The sequence below is a fragment of the Rutidosis leptorrhynchoides genome, chromosome 9, assembly GCF_046630445.1.
Source record: "Rutidosis leptorrhynchoides isolate AG116_Rl617_1_P2 chromosome 9, CSIRO_AGI_Rlap_v1, whole genome shotgun sequence".
NCBI lineage: Eukaryota > Viridiplantae > Streptophyta > Magnoliopsida > Asterales > Asteraceae > Rutidosis > Rutidosis leptorrhynchoides.
Genome location: NC_092341.1, coordinates 211,491,360 through 211,511,611, shown reverse-complemented (window position 1 = coordinate 211,511,611; position 20,252 = coordinate 211,491,360). Strand labels below are relative to the sequence as shown.

The window sequence follows — 20,252 nt, the reverse complement described above, 5'->3', positions numbered from 1 at the left end:
ACAATTTGAAGGTGATGAAGAACATGAACGTAATGTTGCAGTTCCCCACAATTTAAAGGTGATGAGAAATCATCTGCAATTGATCTAAGGGCTGTGATTTATCCCTTAGATCTCAACATAAATTAAGGATTCAAATGAATATTCCTCATATGTCATTTAGTATATATTATTTTCTTTCGATTAAAAATACGAAAACTCTTCGTATAGAAACGAAAACGTTTTCATAAAGAAAACGTTGTTAACCAGAAGTACAAAGCTAGGGATCGGGACGACGCTCGAACCTAGAAAGTTACAAAGAAAACTAGTGACCAAACTATCTATAACCTAGCCTCACCTTCAAAAATCAAAAACTAGTTAATCCGAAGCAACAAAAAACTAACACAATTGACAACCCCTTGTCTGAAACCAAGCTACAAGCTAGAATGCAAAAAAGTACAAACAAACAAAGACGACCGCAACTTATGGTACTACCTTTTTTAAATTGCCGGTGATAGTCTCCCTTCGAATAATTTTGCCTGACCAATTATCAATCTTAAAAGAAAGGACGTTGGAGGGCCCACCACCACAAAATGTTGCCAACAAAAAGCTCCAACTCCTCAATCTTAAATATTGCCAAAATTCTCCAAGCATCATCAAACAGATTTTGTATCGCAACACCAACATACATTATCATCATTGTCCTGCAAAGACAAAGATTCCGCCTTATCATATAAAGATGCCTTTATGTTAGAACCCAAACCCGACACCTTATCACCTTCACCCTTCGCTTTACCTTTTTTTAAAACAGTAACATGCACGCCAAAAACTCCGCACGAATCATCGAAGCAAGCGCAATAACTTCTAACACTACATTAGTTAAAAACCGGAACAATATTCTTTCCATCCCAAATAGTGAGGCTAATCACGGTTTTTTTTGGCTTGCAATGATTCAATTATGTAGCTCCAACACACTCAAAGTAGACCTTGTATTCACGGGAAAATCTCCAAGATATAAGGCACTTCTTCTCTCATTTTTTACCATAGCATGAGCACGTAAGGGATCCATCTTCTAAGGACTTGCCCACACGATTGGACACCAACCTAGATTCATAAAAATAAATAAAAGATATGATTGGTGATTCTCTTAAGCTAAAGGTAGGACTACAGTTAAAGCACCAGAATGATGCTAACTAAATTCAGTATTACAGATTCGCCAACCATGACCTCAAAAACACTTTCTCAATAAACCATCTTTTTATTTATTTTGTTGAGTTGCAGCTGTTCCTTTAGAGTAAATATTATCGAAACATCTCTAGGTGGATTCAATACAAGTTTATTCAAAACCACCTCGTCCACAGATCCGAAAACCAAACTAAAGAGTGCAGTCTTCAGTCTTCTGTTGATTGTTACAAACCTAAACACGAACATGTGTTTCATTAACCGAACTTCTCCTCAACCTTTTGATAACATCATCTATATGATTATCATACACCTTCTTTTGTTTCTCACAATTTACATTTTCCTCACTGTTTGAACCAGATTTAGAGTGTTGACTTGAAACACCCTTTGCAGCTTCTGAATTTCTAGAATTGAGTGTAACATGAATAGATAAAAAAAGAACCTAAAGCAATTTAGACGGTGCTCAAACGTCCTGTCTAACCATAAAACTTTCGATCACCTCAACATTAGCCACCACAAACCGATTAGTCGACTCCAACAAAGATTGATTAATATCGTAAATAAACACGATTCAAACAACTAATATCCAAAATTTCTGAAACTGGAACCAATATTTGTGGATGACTTAGCCACAACTATTACTTCTCCAAACAATTAGGCAACTTTCGAGGCACACATATCAGGATCCCGTAATTTCCAATCACGCATAATGGTGGAAGGACTCGGCCCAATCCGAGAAAAGGGATATTTTAACAAACTCCGTTGAACGAGAGTTGATGACATTGTAGTCACTTTTGTCAAAGTTGAACAATTGTAGTAGTGAAGAAATAGTGATCGGGAAAATGTTAACTTATCCTTCTTAATTTATCCCTTATTTTGTGTGTGTGTGTGTGTGTGGCATTTATTGCATTCTCTTGAGGTCAATATAGCACACTCATGTACGTATCAATTTTTATTTTTTATATTTATTTTTTATATTTTATTATTATTAATTTTTTATAATTTTTTTATTTGCCGGAGGTCCACCCGGAATTAATCTCTCTGCCCTAGCTGATATTATTGGAATGCTAACACAAATGACTTATCTTCTATTCTAGAGTAGAGGAAAGATTGTCTACATCTTACCGCCCTCATACCTCACATATGCGGGATTGAGCATTGTTATTGTTGTTGTAATTTTTCAAGTATTTGTAATCAGTGACGGGGATCGAACACCACCCACTCAATCATTTTTCACGCATACGAGCGCTTTCGGGTGAAAACCCGAACTTCATTACATGGACCCGATACTTGAACCATCCAGAGAGGCAGACGGAGCGGACCGAATTCCTAAAATAAGAATTGATAATGCTAAAAATGAACATATATTTCATAGCATTATCCTTCAAGAAAAACAAGCTTTTAGTTGCAATTGTTCTATTTACAAGTGATATTCGTTTTAATAATAAAAGGTGAAGACAAAAGACAGATTTGACGATTTGAAGACGCAAACAACCAAAAAGCTAAAATGTGCAAAATACAATTCAAGTGGTTCAATTTATTGATAAGAAACGTCTAAAAGTTACAAGAGTACGAGCCACAAAACGCAAAGTACAAGATATTAAATAGTACGAAAGGACGTTCGAAAATCCGGAACTGGGGCTGAGCCAACTAACAACGCGCGATGCAACGGACCTAAAATTACAAGTCAACTATGAACATGAATATAATATAATATATATATAATTATATAAAAATTATATATATTATATATATATATATTTATAAATGTCGGCCGACTAGAAAATAACTCATTGTGACCAGGAAATGACGGCCATGCGACCGCATGGCCTGGAAGAAGAAAACTCATGCGGTCGCTTGAGTCACTGTAGCAGGTCAGGTTCTTTAAAAGGCAACGTTTTCTGGCCGAAATAACACACATAATTCAATCTCTTTCACTCTCTGATATATATATATATATATATATATATATTTTAATTTTAATTTTAAGTTTAAGTTAATAATAATAAGGTTATAGTGGCGAATGTTTTAAGTTTGTAAGTCGAAATTATGTCCGTGTAACACTACGCGATTAATACTCATTGTAAGTTATGTTCAACCTTTTTAAATTAATGTCTCGTAGCTAAGTTATTATTATGCTTATTTAAATCAAAGTACTCATGATGTTTGGCTAAATATTAAAGACGGGGTAATTGGGCTTTGTACCATAATTGGGGTTTGGACAAAAGACCGACACTTGTAGAAATTGGACTATGGACTATTAATGGGCTTTATATTTGTTTAACTGAATGACAGTTCGTTAATTTAATATAGAGATTTACAATTTGAAGTATCTATAAATAACCATATACACTCGATCGGACACGATGGGCGGGATATTTATAAATACTAATAATCGTTCATTTGACCAGACACGGGGATGGATTAATAGTTAATGGACTCATTAAAACAGGGGTGGATTACATACAAGGACACTTGGTGTAATTGTTAATAAAGTATTAAAACCTTGGATTGCACACAGTTGATAACCTGGTGTAATCATTAACAATGTATTAAAACCTTATTATAGTTTAAGTCCCCAATTAGTTGGAATATTTGACTTCGGATATAAGTATAATTTGACGAGGATACTCGCACTTTATATTTATGACTGATGGACTGTTATGGATAAAAATCAGTTGGACATATAGAATAATCCAGGACAAAGGACAATTAACCCATTGTAATAAATTAAAATCAACACGTCAAACATCATGATTACGGAAGTTTAAATAAGCATAATTCCTTTATTTTATATCTCATGGCACTTTTATTTACTGTCATTTTATTTATCGCACTTTTAATTACCGTACTTTTTAATTATCGCAATTTTATTTATCGTCATTTTATTTATCGCACTTTTAATTATCGCACTTTTATTATCGTTATTTACTTTACGCCTTAAATTAAGTTATATTTATTTTTAATATTTTACATTAGGTTTTAATTGTGACTTAAGACATAAAATTGACAAACCGGTCATTAAACGTTAAAACCCCCTTTTTATAATAATAATATTACTTATATATATATATATATATATATATATATATATATATATATATATATATATATATATATATATATATATATATATATATATATATATATATACAAATATAGTTTAAAAATATAGCGTTAAACTTGGCTAGCTCCCTGCGGAACGAACCGGACTTACTAAAAACTACACTACGGTACGATTAGGTACACTGCCTATAGTGTTGTAGCAAGGTTTAGGTATATCCACTCTATAAATAAATAAATAACTTGTGTAAAATTGTATCATATTTAATAGCATTTCGTAGTAAAAATAATAACTATTTCGTATACACCTCACATAACATCAAGTATTTTTGGCGCCGCTGCCGGGGACATCTTAAACACCGAAGCGAAACGCTATAAAATAAAAATTCTTATTAAGTTTTAATTTCTTTTTGTAAAAAAAAAATACGTTTTAAATATTAAAAATACAAAAATATAAAAAGAAAACAAAATATATATATTTTTAAGAGTTTGTTTAAAATATATTAAATTATAAATTATTTCTATTTTTTTATTTTAGTTTTTAAAGTATAAGTTTTTATTTATTTTATAAATATTTTATAAGTTAAAATCAGAAAGAAAAAAAATAATAAGTAAAAGTATTCGGGCCTGACACTGTAGCAGCCCAACTAATCAGGCCTAGTAACCGGAATCATGCGATCGCATGATTATATAACGTGCACTCCATGCGATCGCATGATTATATAATAATATAAAAATAATATTTTTATAAAAATAAGTAATTTAGCATTTTTGTATCTTTTTATTATTTAGTACGTAATTGTATATTTATCGTTCGTAATTAGTTTAAATTTAGTTTTTGCCGTAATTACTTTATTTCTAGATTTTTAGGCTTTGCCGTAAAATCCCTTAAGTGCTTTTTCTTTAGACTAAGATTTAGGTGCTTTAGAATTTTGCGACGCCGTTTTAAGATTTTAGTACTTTTTAAGATATTGCCGTTTTAGATATAGAATTCCTTTAAGCTTTAATACCTTTAGACGTAAGTTTTAATTTTTAGTTTTTAGACTTTTAAGTTTCGACGCTTTACTTTTTTATTATTATTTTTCGACCTTTTATTTTTTGACGTTTTACGACGCATTCTTTTTCTTTCTTATTTCTCGACGCTCTAGTTTTTAGGACATAGATTTTATCTTTAAATTTCGACGAAAAATTATTTTAAGTGGTTAAATTGATAGACATCCAAAATTTTCTGGTTCGTTGTAATAGTTGGATTTGTTAGTGGCGAGTTGTGGGCTTCCGATTTAAAGGGTCCTGGCTACCTGCTGCATCTATTGGCTATTCGAAACGTGGGCAAAATCAGAAAAGTCTATTAATTTGATAACTTATATAATTTTTATCTTTTATAACTAATAGGATATTCAGTGAATGCACCGAGCAAAACGTTCACCACCTTTCATACGTTCACCACCTGCAACTCGATCAAGACATCTAGCCAACATTGTCGCCGTTGATTTTTCTTTAGAATCGTCATCTAGTCGACCAAGTACTCCAATTCAAATTTTCGATAATCCATTTTTTGAACCCGACCTCACAATTGAGAACCCGGAGGATATTCAGGGACAATTCAGAGATCCTGAACCACTAATCATTCTTCCTGAACCACAAATCACTCATCCAGAGATTGTCGAGGAAGAAACCATTAAATTAGAATCCTCTAGTGATTCAGATTCAACAATTTCAATCATGGAAAATCTGGAACCTTTAAGTATGGAAGACCAAATAAGAGCTAAACGCACTGGCCAAGGTCACGCAATTAATCAACCAGATATTAATGCGCCAGATTATGAAATCAAAGGACAAATCTTACACATGGTAACTAATCAATGCCAATTTAGTGGTGCGCCGAAGGAAGATCCAAATGAACATCTTCGAACCTTTAATAGGATTTGTACTCTATTCAAGATCAGAGAAGTTGAGGATGAACAGATTTATCTCATGTTATTTCCCTGGACTTTAAAGGAAGAAGCCAAAGATTGGTTAGAATCGTTACCTGAAGGGGCGATTGATACATGGGATGTTTTAGTTGAAAATTTTCTTAAACAATTCTTTCCGGCATCTAAATCCGTGAGACTTCAAGAAGAAATTGTTACGTTTACGCAAAAACCAAATGAAACTCTATATGAGGCGTGGACAAGATTTGGAAAGTTGTTGAGAGGATGTCCTCAACATGGTTTAGACACTTATCAAATAGTATAAATATTCTATCAAGGATGTGATATTACTATACGCAAAGACATCGACATAGCAGCTGGTAGTTCAATTATGAAGAAAACCTCAACTGAAGCTTACAAAATTATTGATAACACTTCTTCCCACTCACATGAGTGGCATCAAGAAAAATATATCGTTAGATCATCTAAAGCAACTAGAGCCGATTCTAGCCATGACTTTGATTCCATGTCCGCAAAGATAGATGCTTTCGAGAGACGAATGGAAAAGATGACTAAAGATATTCACGCAATACGAATTAGTTGTGAGCAGTGTGGAGGACCACATTTGACAAAAGATTGTCTCAGTATTGAACAAACAATGGAACAAAGAGGGAATGTTTCATATATAAACCAAAGGCCTGGAAATAATTATCAGAATAATTATCAACCGCCAAGACCAAACTACAATCAGAATTATAACCGAAATGTTCCATACAATAACCAACAAGGTCCTAGCAATCAACAAGTATCTAATAATACTTACAATCAGCAAAGACCTATTTTTCCAATTAAACCACCACAAACCAATGATAAAATGACAAATTTAGAAGACATGATGTCGAAGCTAGTTGAATCTCAAACGCAGTTTTTCACATCTCAGAAACAAACCAATGAACAAAATGCTCAAGCATTTAGAAATCAACAAGCTTTGATTCAGAATCTGGAACAAGAAGTGAGTAACCTAGCAAGGTTAATAGGTGAAAGAAAACCGGAGAATCTACCTAGCGATACAAATGCTAACCCCCGGAATGAAACAGCTAAAGCCATTATCACGAGAAGTGGTATTACACTTAAACCACCTGAAATACCTGTAATTTCTGATGACTCTACTCCTACTACACAAGAACCACAATCTGAGCAAGAAAAGGAAAAAGAACCGGTAGTTGAAAAAGTTAATGAAGATAACACAGTTAAGGCTAAACCTTATGTTAAACCATACCAACCACCACTTCCTTACCCGAGTAAAATGAGAAAAGAAAGACTTGAAGCCGAGCAATCCAAATTCTTGGATATGTTTAAACAAATAAATGTAAATCTTCCTTTCATTGATGTGATTTCAGGAATGCCAAGATATGCTAAATTCCTGAAAGATCTAATCACAAATAGAAAGAAAATGGAAGAACTTTCGGCTGTTACTATGAATGCTAATTGTTCTGCAGTGCTGTTGAATAAGATACCAGAAAAATTATCAGATCCAGGAAGTTTCACAATTCCATGTTTTCTGTGTAGTCTTAGTTCAATAGAAGCATTAGCAGACTTAGGTGCTAGTATAAATTTAATGCCGTATTCACTATACGCTAAACTAGACCTCGAAGAATTGAAAACAACACGAATAAGCATACAACTAGCAGATCGATCAGTAAAATATCCTAGAGGGATAATGGAAAACATGCTAGTTAAAGTTGGTACTTTAGTATTTCCAGTAGATTTTGTTATTCTGGACATGGAAGAAGATTCTCGAGTTCCTCTCATATTAGGAAGACCATTCTTAAACACGGCTAAAGTAATAATAGACGTGTTTGGTAAGAACCTGACCCTAAGTATAGAGGACGAGAGTGTTACCTTTTCTGTTGATAGAGCCATGCAACAACCGCAATCTGCAGATGATACATGTTATTATATTCAAAGTATAGATTCACATGCAAAATTGTTAGAAGAATTTTAAGAATTACAAGGAACATGAAAATGTTCTTTAGGAGAAGGAACTGAATCAATTGATGAAGCTGAAATGTTAGCTGCACTCATGGCTAATGAATACGAACCAACCACAGAAGAAATTCAAATGCTAAAAGAAGAAGACATATATCGATACAAATCATCGATAGAAGAGCCACCGATATTAGAGTTAAAGCCACTTCCAAACCATTTGGAATACGCTTATTTATATGGTGAATCTGAATTACCTGTAATAATATCGTCTTCTCTTACGGAAAATAAAAAATCTCAACTCATTTCTGTGCTAAAAGCTCATAAACTAGCTATTGCATGGAAGATTCATGATATTAAAGGAATAAGTCTTTCGTATTGCACACATAAAATCCTTATGGAAGAAGGTCATAAAACCTATGTACAACGCCAACAAAGACTAAATCCTAATATGCAAGATGTTGTTAAGAAATAAATTATTAAACTACTAGATGCAGGTTTAATTTATCCAATCTCTGATAGTCCATGGGTAAGTCCAGTTCAATGTGTACCTAAGAAGGGTGGCATGACTGTCATCAAAAATGAAAAAAAATGAGCTTATTCCTACTAGGACTGTAACGGGATGGGGTGTTTGTATTGATTATAGAAAATTAAATGACGCCACCAGAAAAGATCACTTTCTCTTACCTTTCATTGATCAAATGTTGGAAAGGTTAGCTGGGAATAGTTAATATTGTTTTCTTGACGGTTTCGCCGAATATTTTCAAATTCTAATAGCACCCGAGGACCAAGAGAAAACCACATTCACGTGCCCTTATGGTACTTTTGCTTACAAACGCATGCCATTTGGACTTTGCAACGCCCCTGCAACCTTTCAAAGGTGCATGATGGCGATTTTTCATGACATGATAGAAGAATGCATGGAAGTATTCATGGATGACTTTTCAGTCTTTGGTGATACTTTTGAAACATGTCTAGTCAATCTTGAACGAATGCTTATTAGATGCGAACAATCAAATCTAGTACTTAATTGGGAGAAATGCCATTTCATGATTAAAGAAGGCATCGTTCTTGTCATAAAATTTCAAAGGAAGGAATTGAAGTGGATAGAGCTAAAGTAGATGTAATTGCTAAACTTCCACATCCCACCAATGTTAGAGGAGTTAGGAGTTTTCTAGGGCATGCCGTTTTTAACCGACGTTTCATAAAAGATTTTTTCCAAAATTGCCACTCCTATGAATAAACTCCTAGAAAAGGATGCTCCATTCATCTTTTCAGATGAATGCATCAAATCTTTTAATATTCTTAAAGAAAAACTCACTAATGCACCGATTATGATAACTCCAAATTGGAATCTACCATTTGAACTCATGTGCGATGCAAGTGATTTTGCAATGGGAGCCGTTTTAGGATAAAGGATTGAAAAACGATTTCAACCTATTTATTACGCTAGTAAGACGTTACAAGGAGCACAAACGAATTACACAACTACTGAAAAAGAACTCCTTGCTATTGTCTTTGCTTTTGACAAATTTCGTTCATATCTCGTTCTAGCAAAAACGGTGGTCTATACTAACCATTCTGCTCTTAGATAACTATTTTCGAAACAAGATGTCAAACCACAATTAATCCGTTGGATCTAACTCTTACAAGAGTTTGATATTGAAATCCGAGACAAAAAGGGAGCAGAAAATCTCGCAGCTGATCATCTTTCTCGTCTTGAAAATCCCGAATTAGAAGTTCTAAATGAATCGGCCATACAAGATAACTTTCCCGATGAATATCTCTTGAAAATAGATTATAATGAAATTCCATGGTTTGCAGACTATGCAAACTACATAGTATGTGGATTCCTTGAAAAAGAGTTGTCGTACCAAAAATGAAAGAAATTCTTTAGTGATATAAAACACTATTTCTGGGAAGATCCACATTTGTTTAAAAGTTGTCCCGATGGAATAATACGCCGATGTGTATTCGGAGATGAAGCTAGTTAAATCTTAAACCATTGTCATACAGGACCAACAGGAGGGCATTATGGGCCTCAACTCACAGCAAGAAAAGTTTATGACGCTGGATTCTATTGGCCTACAATTTTCAAAGAAGCACACCTTCTCTGTAAATCCTATTATGCTTGTCAAAGGGCCAAAAAAATAAGTCAACGTGATGAAATGCCACAAAATGTCATTCAAGTATGTGAAGTATTTGACGTTTGGGGTATTGACTTTATGGGCCCATTTCCAAAATCTCATAATAATCTCTAGATTCTCGTTGTCATTGATTATGTATCTAAATGGGCGGAATCACAAGCTCTCCCAACTAACGATGCACGTGTTGTAGTCAATTTTTTAAAACGTCTTTTTGCTAGGTTCGGAACACCGAAAGCTTTAATAAGTGATCGGGGTACTCATTTTTGTAATAATCAACTTGAGAAAGTTCTCAAAAGATATGGAGTAACTCTTAAAATCTCAACCGCTCATCATCCACAAATAAGTGGACAAGTTGAAAATACCAACCGAGCTTTAAAATGTATTCTAGAGAAAACCGTAGGATCAAATCCGAAGGAATGGTCCATGAAATTGGAGGATGCACTTTGGGCTTTTAGAACAGCCTACAAAACTCCAGTTGGAACCACACCTTTTAAACTCGTTTACGGAAAAGCATGTCACCTTCCAGTAGAAATTGAGCACAAAGCATTTTGGGCTTTGAAGACATGTAATCTTGATTTGCATGAAGCTGGACGTCTATGGTTAAGTCAACTAAACGAATTAGAAGAATTAAGACATGAAGCATACGAAAATTCGTTAATATATAAGGAAAGAACGAAGAAATGGCATGATAAAAGAATCAGAAGTTTAAAAGAATTTAAAGAAGGAGACAGAGTTCTTCTTTTCAATTCACGATTCAAGCTATTTCCTGGAAAATTGAAATCAAGATGGTCTGGACCATTCATATTCAAAAGAGTTTTCCCGTACGGAACAGTAGAATTAATAAATTCAAATGGGGTTGAATTTAAGGTTAATGGTCACAGAATTAAACATTACATAGATAATCCAATGGAAGTTAAAGATGAAGTTAATCACAATTTCGACACCACTTCTAACTAAGTGTGGGAAGAATCAAGTCTTTTTAAGGATAATAAGTATTTCTGTTAGAATTAGATATTCTGTTTTCGTATAGTTTTCGGAAATGGAATCCGAATGGTCTTTCCCTAGCAGACCCTAAAGAACTAGTCTTCTCCCTCCATTCTGAATTTTTATTTCTTTTAGGTTTTACGAGATGAAGAATTCCTTCGATCTGAACCATGGTCTACTACTACACGCTATAATTACTAAATGTAATAATGACACACTTCCGAGTGAACTGGTATCCTTCATAAGAGGCAAAATGGATGAAGTAAGGAAAGAACTCAGGAAAGATCATCATAAGACACATTTTGGTAAAGGAAAATCAAAATCCGCAACAAAAAGAAGAGCATGACACCTTGAAAGATGTCATAAATGCTAAAAATGGTCACACGAAGGTAAATGTTCGAACAATCAAACATATTCAAATACCGAATTTGTTACTCTATGCAGAGAAGGACCATTCATATGTTTAGAAGAAAAGTTATTGAAGAATCGAGGTTACGCTTATGTAGCTATGGAAAACCAAATCACACGACTCTCCTATGAGTCGGCTAAAGCAGGTCTCTGAGAATTCTTTCTCACCGGTAAGTATGTACAGTTTTTATTTGTTTTTATTTATTGCTTTTAACCTTTTGATAATAAACGCTGAATCGTTCGCTATAAAGTATTAAATTGATATTCAATAAAATTAGGTATGCGAAACCGAAATTATTAATATCATACAAAAATTTATTACATCACTGCGAAATTTACCGTTTATTCATAAGGTATAAATATCTTTAATCAATCAACCCAAAATATTTCAGAAATTCATCAGGAGTAAAACTAGGTAAAATAGCCGAAATTACTTTACCCAAAAGAGGGGCGTATATTTTTGATAATATTTGATTAATTAAAGTGGAAAAAAAAAAGACCAAAAAGATTTTTTATTTTATTTTTACCTTATTTTTAAAATTAATATATAAATATTAAATTGTTATTGTAAATTTTTAAAATCAATATATTTAAGTTTTTAAATATTTTAAAAATTAATATTTTCAATATAAGTTTGTAAAACTAATGTATCAAAATATTAATAATATGAATTTTTAATTTTATGCATTTTAAATTTAAGTTTGGTGTGAATTTAAAAACAAAAATGTACTTTATTTCATTAATTTAAAATTTTGATATTTAAAATTCGTCGTGAGTTGAAGACTAGGTGGTTGAACCGAAATTGCTTTACCCGAGGGCGGGACGAGAACTTTTATTGTCATTATTTTTAATCTCATAGATCTAAAGTATGCAAAAACATTAAAAAAAACCCAAAAATCTTTGCTTTTGAAACAACGCTTAAAATGACAAATTTTAAAATTTTGTCGAGAGACGAACTAGGACAACGATCCGAAACGCCTTCACTCTTAAAAGAAACAAATTTTTAAAATTAATTTTATTATTTGTTTTAATAAGTATAAGGTTTTTATTAAAAAAAAAAAAATACTGGACCCCATGCGATCGCATGGGGTTTACCCTGTAAAGCCATGCGATCGCATGGTAAGGAAAAACTGGACAGAATCAAAAGCCAGTGAGCTGGTTCTCTGTCTTCACAAAATACACACAAACATACACGAACACACACACAAACACTCTCTAAAATCACCAATTTTTCACCAAAATCAACAAAATTCATCACAATAATCCGCTATAATCATGTCTTTTCTCAGATGGGGAAGCAGAAAGGTAAAAATTTCACCCCTAAAACTCTTTAAATTTGAATTTTAGTGTTCTTGAGCTAAATTTTACCTAATTTGATTTTGCTAATTTATAGTATAATTAGAGTTAAATTGTTAGTATATTATGCATGTATAACCTAGATTGATGCTATTTAACATGATTTGAAGCCAAAAACTTCAAAAATTTTAGAAATTTAGGGTTTGTGTTCTTGAGCAATTTGGGGCTTTTTGATATAAACAGGTTATGGCCGATTTTTGTTATGAATTATTTCTAAATTAAGTAGTGTAACATGTTTAGGTAGCTAAATGATCCAAATATTGATCCTAAACATGATTTTTGAGAATTAAAGTGGACTTTTTAAGTCTAAAATTCATGAACTTGATTAATTTGATTTAAATGCTATTTGAAACTTGTTTAATTGCTAGTAATGATTATTTTAACATGTTATTTGAGTTGAATGCTTATGAACTTTGTAAACATTTTCATATATGCTTATTTGAAAAAGTGTAGAATTGATAAAAATATGGAAATGAGTATAAGTTTAATATGGATTAAACATGTTATTGTAATTATTTTAATTTGTTATTTTGCTAACACTAATGCATATTTGGATGCACAAATTTTATGTTTAATGTGTTTTGCAGAAAAATACTGATACTGATGGTGCATCATCATTATCAAGGCAACCTGCTCCGGAACCACAGCCAGAGATGCAATATCACGAACCGGAACACCAACCTGAACAACAACAACATTATGATCAACACGTACCATACTGTGAACCAGACCCACAATTTTTTATTGCCTACGTTGTATTTCTTGTTCACCATATAATAGAACACCCAACAATTCATGAAGAACAGTTGCATCCCAATTTAAGGATTGATAGAAGTTGGAGAGATTATCCGACGTACCAAAGTAACAAATTTAAACTTTGGACCAAAAATGTAGAAGTTCCAAGGGTAATAGATTGAGAGCCTTTGGAAAGGGTCCACCTAGCTAACCCAGTTAGGCAGCATCTAATCCAAAGGTATGGCAGCTCTTCTTTTACTGATTGGGAACGTTTATTTACCACTCGTAGGCCTGTATATAAAGAGTGGTGTGTTGAGCTAATGAGTACTATAACTTTTAATAAAGATGTAGATAGGATAGACGATAAGAGTTTTCTTAGATTCTTACTTGGCCGTAGGATGTACAGGATGTCCATGCTGGACATGGCCAGGGCTTTACAGATTTACACTCCCGCTGAATTACGATCACCTGATTGTACAAATTTGATTTATCATGGTGAGCGGGTAGATAGAAATTTTGACGCAAACGCCATCTGGAGGCGTATGTCAAATTTTAATGTATTTACGCGGAGAGGAAGACACTCCTATTTAGATATTAATAAAGCCGAGTTTCATATAATACATAGATTCTTAGCAAACTCGATTACACAAAGAGGTAACAACAAGGAGAAAATGACCTTACACGATTTATTTTACCTTAAGTATATTCGAAACACTAGAAGCCATCTTTAGAATGACATCGCGAAACGAGATCGAGACGAATGATGAAGAGTTTAATGCTAGAGTTGCGGCTGCCATTGCGGAGCAAATGGGTGCGTTTCGAGAAGAAATGGATAGGAAGTATTTCGAGTTTTGAAGTAGTAGTGAAATGGAGCGTTGTCTTAAGAGCTTCATGAGGACTAAACCCCCGATGTATGACGGGAAACCGGATCCCTTGGTTAGCACCACATAGATCTCGGATGTCGAAGGGTGTTTTCGTACTATTGAATGCCCTCCTGAGAAAAAGACAAGACTCGCTACTAGTTTATTGCGGGGTAGAGCGAAGGATTGGTTGGATGGTAAGATTGATCTTATCGGTGGTGAGCCGTTTATGGCATTATCGTGGGACGAGTTTAAGGAGGAATTCTTTGAGGAGTTCCGAATATCAGCTGACTTGTCAGAATTGCGTAGTGAGTTGCGAAATTTGCAACAGGGTCCTATGGATTTGAATACTCTTAAGACGACCTTTATGGCGAATGCTCATTTTTGCCCGGAGTATTTGGGGAATGATCGGTTGTTGATGGAGGATTTCTATCGAACTTTGAATGATGACTTGAAGAACAAAATTAGCCGGGGTTACGCGAAGTTGTTTGCGGAGTTATTCGCGGTGGCTAAGGGTTTCGAGTCGTATTCGCGATCGAAGATGGGTGAACCTTCAAGTGAGAGAAGAGTTGTTTCGTATGGTGCTCCAAGTAAGAGGGTTAAGGGTCCGAGTGTGAGCACGGGTGGTACACGGATGGGTATATCGGATTCTAGTGCGTCTAGGTATTACAATTGTGGCGTGAGGGGTCACAAGTCTTGGGAATGTTCGGTACCAAAGGGTGATGGCATGGTGTGCTTCCATTGCCAAGAAGAAGGACATCGTAAGTTGGAATGTCCCGAGTTAGCGGGGACGGGTGCGGCAAGGAGATGTTAAGGTACATTTCGTTTTAATAAATATGTCCTTTGATTATTTATTTATGTGCCGATGCGTTCGGGTTGGTAAATTCATTGTGTTGTGCATGTTATTGTTAGTTGTGATGTTTTTAATGTCGGGCGAAGGGCGTAAGACTTGGTGCAACCAAGCATTCCTTAGTATTTGGAAAATGTTTCTACCAAGCCATGGAAATGGATTTTGGTGTTTGGTTGTTAAGCGCGTGTTCGCTTTGTGTTGAAGTTGATGAACCATGAGGTTCGACGGGTGGGATGAAACCCGAGAAATCAAGTGTTGATCTCGATGTATGTTGGTAAAAGAGTCTGCATAACGCGACATTAGGTGCCTCTTTCATACCTACTAGCGTGGTGTTCGACTCCGATTGTGTTGTGGTTACATTGTACTTAGGGTGCCGGAGAGAAACCCTTAGGTGCATGAGTGACTAGGTAAAATTTGACAAGCTAAAGCAATTGGATGATTGAAAGAGTATAGTTTGTGTAATTTGTGGTACACTTTTCGTTCGAAGTATTTAAGGATAGGTTAAGATCCTTAGTATGCTCAAGGTTGGAGCAAGATATGGTGATGGGTCGTGTGAACCCAATTGTTGGTAAAGTCTACCTTTGGTAGCATTGTACGGTTGTACAAGATGCGGTTATGGGACGTAGTTCCAAGTGGGGGAGTTACACTCCCGCACGAGGAGGTTTTTGTGTGAGATTTTGGATAATGCTCATAGTAGATCCGGAATTTGTGTCGGGACCTAGATTTTGGTCGAATTGTGGTAGATTACAACTTCGGTTAAATTGTACTTATAATTTAGGATTTAAATTATCACCGAGGTGGTAATGTGGTGAATCTCGTTGAGAGATAATGGACGTGTTTGACGAGCAAGGTGATATCCCTCGATTAAGGGATGTGTGTGTCGGATTCTCTTTTAGAGAATTGTTGTTTTGTACCTATGTGCGATATAGGTGGTTCTAGCTCGATCGTGATAGCGATGTTCGCATGTGCGTATGATTCGTGTACGAAATTCCGGGCGGTATGGAATGGTTATAAGTATGCGTATATACTTTTGGTTGTGGTGAATGGTTAGTGTAATCCGTTCGGATTCACTACGGTGTATGCAGTATGCGATGCTACACTACTCATTGATTGAGGCCAAAAGAGCGTGTGTAATGAGTGGTATTGTCGCGGTGTTTAAGACACCACTCTTAGGATTGATTGACATGTGGGTTAGTCGTGGTGTTCAAGACACCACATTTTCATGGGGGTGAGTTAATCGTGGTGTTTAAGACATCACCCGGGGATTAGTGTACGATGTGTTAAATACTCTAACGGTTGTTATGAAAAAACCGGTGGGGAATTCGAGTACCATTCCAGTGTTGAGATTTGGGAAGTGGATCACGTGTGGATGCGGATTCACGATGATGCGTGTAGTTCGATCATCTTATTGTGGAAGTGAGTCTCGTGTAGTTCGGATTCACAAATGATTCGTGTGGATGCGGTCATTATATTGAGGAAGTGAGTCTCGTGTAGTTCGAATTCACAATGACACGTGTGGATGCGGTCATTCTATTGGGATAGTGACTCTCGTGTAGTTCGAATTCACTAGGGCGCGTGTAGTTCGGCCAATCCTGATTGTTGTGCGGTGGAGGTAGTGAGTCACGTGTGGTTGCAGATTCACTAAGGCGCGTGTAGTTTTCGGCCAGCCTTTATGTTGTATGATCTATTGGTTTTTTATACACCAATGGTGGGGTCGTAAGGACCATGTTGTGTGATCTATTGGTTGTTTTATACGCCAATGGTGGGGTCGTAAGGACCATGTTGTGTGATCTATTGGTTGTTTTATACGCCAATGGTGGGGTCGTAAGGACCATTTTAGCGTGAATAGTGATGCAATAGTCGTATTTTGCTCACGTGTTTGCGGTAGTTGCGTATTAGACGTGTTTGCGCACTACAAGAGATGTTAAGTGGTAAGTGTTATCCGTTAGATTTCACTTTTATTTGGTCTTCATCGGTTAGATGGTTGACTTTAGTTTGGGACGTGTTTACTTTTAGCATTGTACTTGGTATGGTACGTGATGTTATGCGAGGTGTATATGAAATAGCTTTATTTTTACAACGAAAAATTATTAAATACGATACAATTTTACACAAGATATTTATTTATTTATAGAATGGATATACTTAAACCTTGCTACAACACTTATAGGCAGTGTACCTAATCGTACAGTAGTGTAGTTTTTAGTAAGTCCGGTTCGTTCCACAGGGAATCTTTTAAACAAAGCTTAACGCTATATTAGTTTTAATTTATAAAAATACAAATATATAAATAAGTAATATTATTATTATAAAGGGGGGTTTTTACCGTTTAATGACCGGTTTGTCGATTTTAAAACTTTAGTCGCAGTTAAAACCTAATGTAAAATATTAAAAATAAATACAAGACTTAATTTAAAGTGTAAAGTAAATAACGATAATGAAATTGTGATAAATGAAAGTGTATAAAAGTGCGATAATTAAAAAGTATGATAATTAAATACAATAACAATAAATAAAAGTACGATAATTAGAAGTGCAATTAAATATAAAATAAAGGAAATTAAATATGAAATAAAATAATTATGCTTATTTAAACTTCCGTAATCATGATGTTTGACGTGTTGATTTTAGTTTTATGCCCATGGGTTAATTGTCCTTTGTCCTGGATTATTCAATATGTTCGTCTGGTTTTTGTCCATAACAGTCCATCAGTCATAAATATAAAGTGCGAGTGTCCTCGTCAAATTATCCTTATACCCGAAGTTAAATATTCTAACTAATTGGGGACTTAAACTGTAACAAGGTTTTAATACTTTGTTTAATAATTACACCAGGTTATCGACTGCGTGTAACCCAAGGTTTTAATACTTTGTTATCAATTATGCCAAGTGTCTGTACATAATTTCACCCCTGTTTTAATAATTCCATAGACTATTAATCCATTCCCGTGTCCGTTTAAATGAACGATTATTCGTACATATAAATATCCCGCCCATCGTGTCCGATCGAGTGTATATGGTTATTTATAGGGACATCCAATTATAAATCTTTATATTAAAATTAACAAACTATCATTTAGTTAAACAAATATAAAGCCCATTAATCGCCCATAGTCTAATTTCCACAAGTGTCGTTCTTTTGTCCAAACCCCAATTTTGGTACAAAGCCCAATTACCCAATTTTAATAATTAGCCCAACATCATGATTACTTCGGCATTAAATAAGCATAATAATAACTTAGCTACGAGACATTAAATTAAAAAGGTTGAACATAACTTACAATGATTAAAAATAGTATAGCGTTACACGGACAGAATTTCGACTTACACCCTTACAACATTCGCTAACATACCCTTATTATTAGAATTAGAATTAAAATTAAAATTAAAATTATAATATATATATATATATATATATATATATATATATATATATATATATATATATATATATATATATATATATACGTTTAGATAGAGAGATTAAAGGATGGATATATAAAACGATCAAAATGCGTTAACTTTTATAGGCATTTTTGTCCAGAGTATCTTCGCAAGTCACAGTCCCTTTGCACTACAAACTCCGCAAGTCGCGGAGTTCTTAAACCCAGCTCACACAAGTTTGGATCCTAGTCTGCCGACGGTTTTAATATATAAATATAATATATATATATATAATTTATATAATTAATTATATATTATATTATATTTATATACATAGTTAACTTGTAATTTTTAGTCCGTTGCGTCGAGCGTTGAGAGTTGACTCTGGTCCCGGTCCTGGATTTTCGAACGTCCTTGCGTACAATTTAATATCTTGTACTTTGCGTTTTGAATCATGTATTCTTGTAATTTTGAGAAGTTTCTTATCAATAATTGGAACCACTTTGATTGTATTTTGTACTTTTGAGGTTTTTGGTCGTTTGCGTCTTCAATTCGTCGAATCTATCTTTTGTCTTCACCTTTTATTATTTAACCGAATATCACTTGTAAATAGGACAATTGCAACTAAAAGCTTGTCTTTCTTGAGGAATAATGCTATGAAATATATGTTCGTTTTTAGCATTATCAAATATTCCCACACTTGAGCGTTGCTTGTCCTCAAGCAATATAGTCTTGAAATATACTAGAATCACTTCTTTATTCTTCACACTTTGTACATCAGTGATTTCTATACGGCGGTATAAACAATGGTAGTAACGATGTGGTTTACAGTCTCACATGACTATAAAAATTTAGATCCATTAAGGAAATTGGATCTTTATGAAAACATTTGATCTTTTGAAAATTCATTCTAGCTTTTACCCTAGCTAAGTTTTCCGGAATAACCCTTCACCGGTGTATGCAAAATGTTTTTGTGGGTTTGGTGGGTTTCAGATTTGAAAATTTTAGCTCAAAACTTGCGGTTTTATGTCACCCACTTGCTAACCTTGTATTGGGAAAGCAACACGTCCAGTATACTTGTTCCGTATATTACCTTTCGATAAACTACCGTCCCGTTGTAAAGGGAAGCGTTGAATAAGCAACTGTTAAGGCAATGTCCCCTGACATGCTTTTAATTATGGTCTATAACGTGTCGGACACAATTACTATCCTTTGTAGGAGCAATAGTAAAGCTCACCCTTATAATTATTCGGTCTGGCACAAGGTCCTGTCTTCGACCATGCTATGCAACCACCGTTCTTACGGTTGACACCCGATTTGGTTCAGGTGACCTAATGAATTTCAGGTGAATTCCTAGGATTTTACGTTCAATGGTAATGAACGCATTGAAAATAGGTTTTCAGAAAACAAAT

General features: G+C 34.4%; 1 non-coding gene across 1 annotated transcript; it reads right to left on the bottom strand.

The window, feature by feature from the left end:
• Nucleotides 1-6,327: 6,327 nt before the first annotated feature.
• Nucleotides 6,328-6,434, bottom strand: LOC139869586 (small nucleolar RNA R71). Its single transcript, XR_011766189.1, has one exon. It is a non-coding gene; the product is annotated as a small nucleolar RNA R71 (small nucleolar RNA).
• Between the last annotated feature and the right edge of the window lie 13,818 nt (nt 6,435-20,252).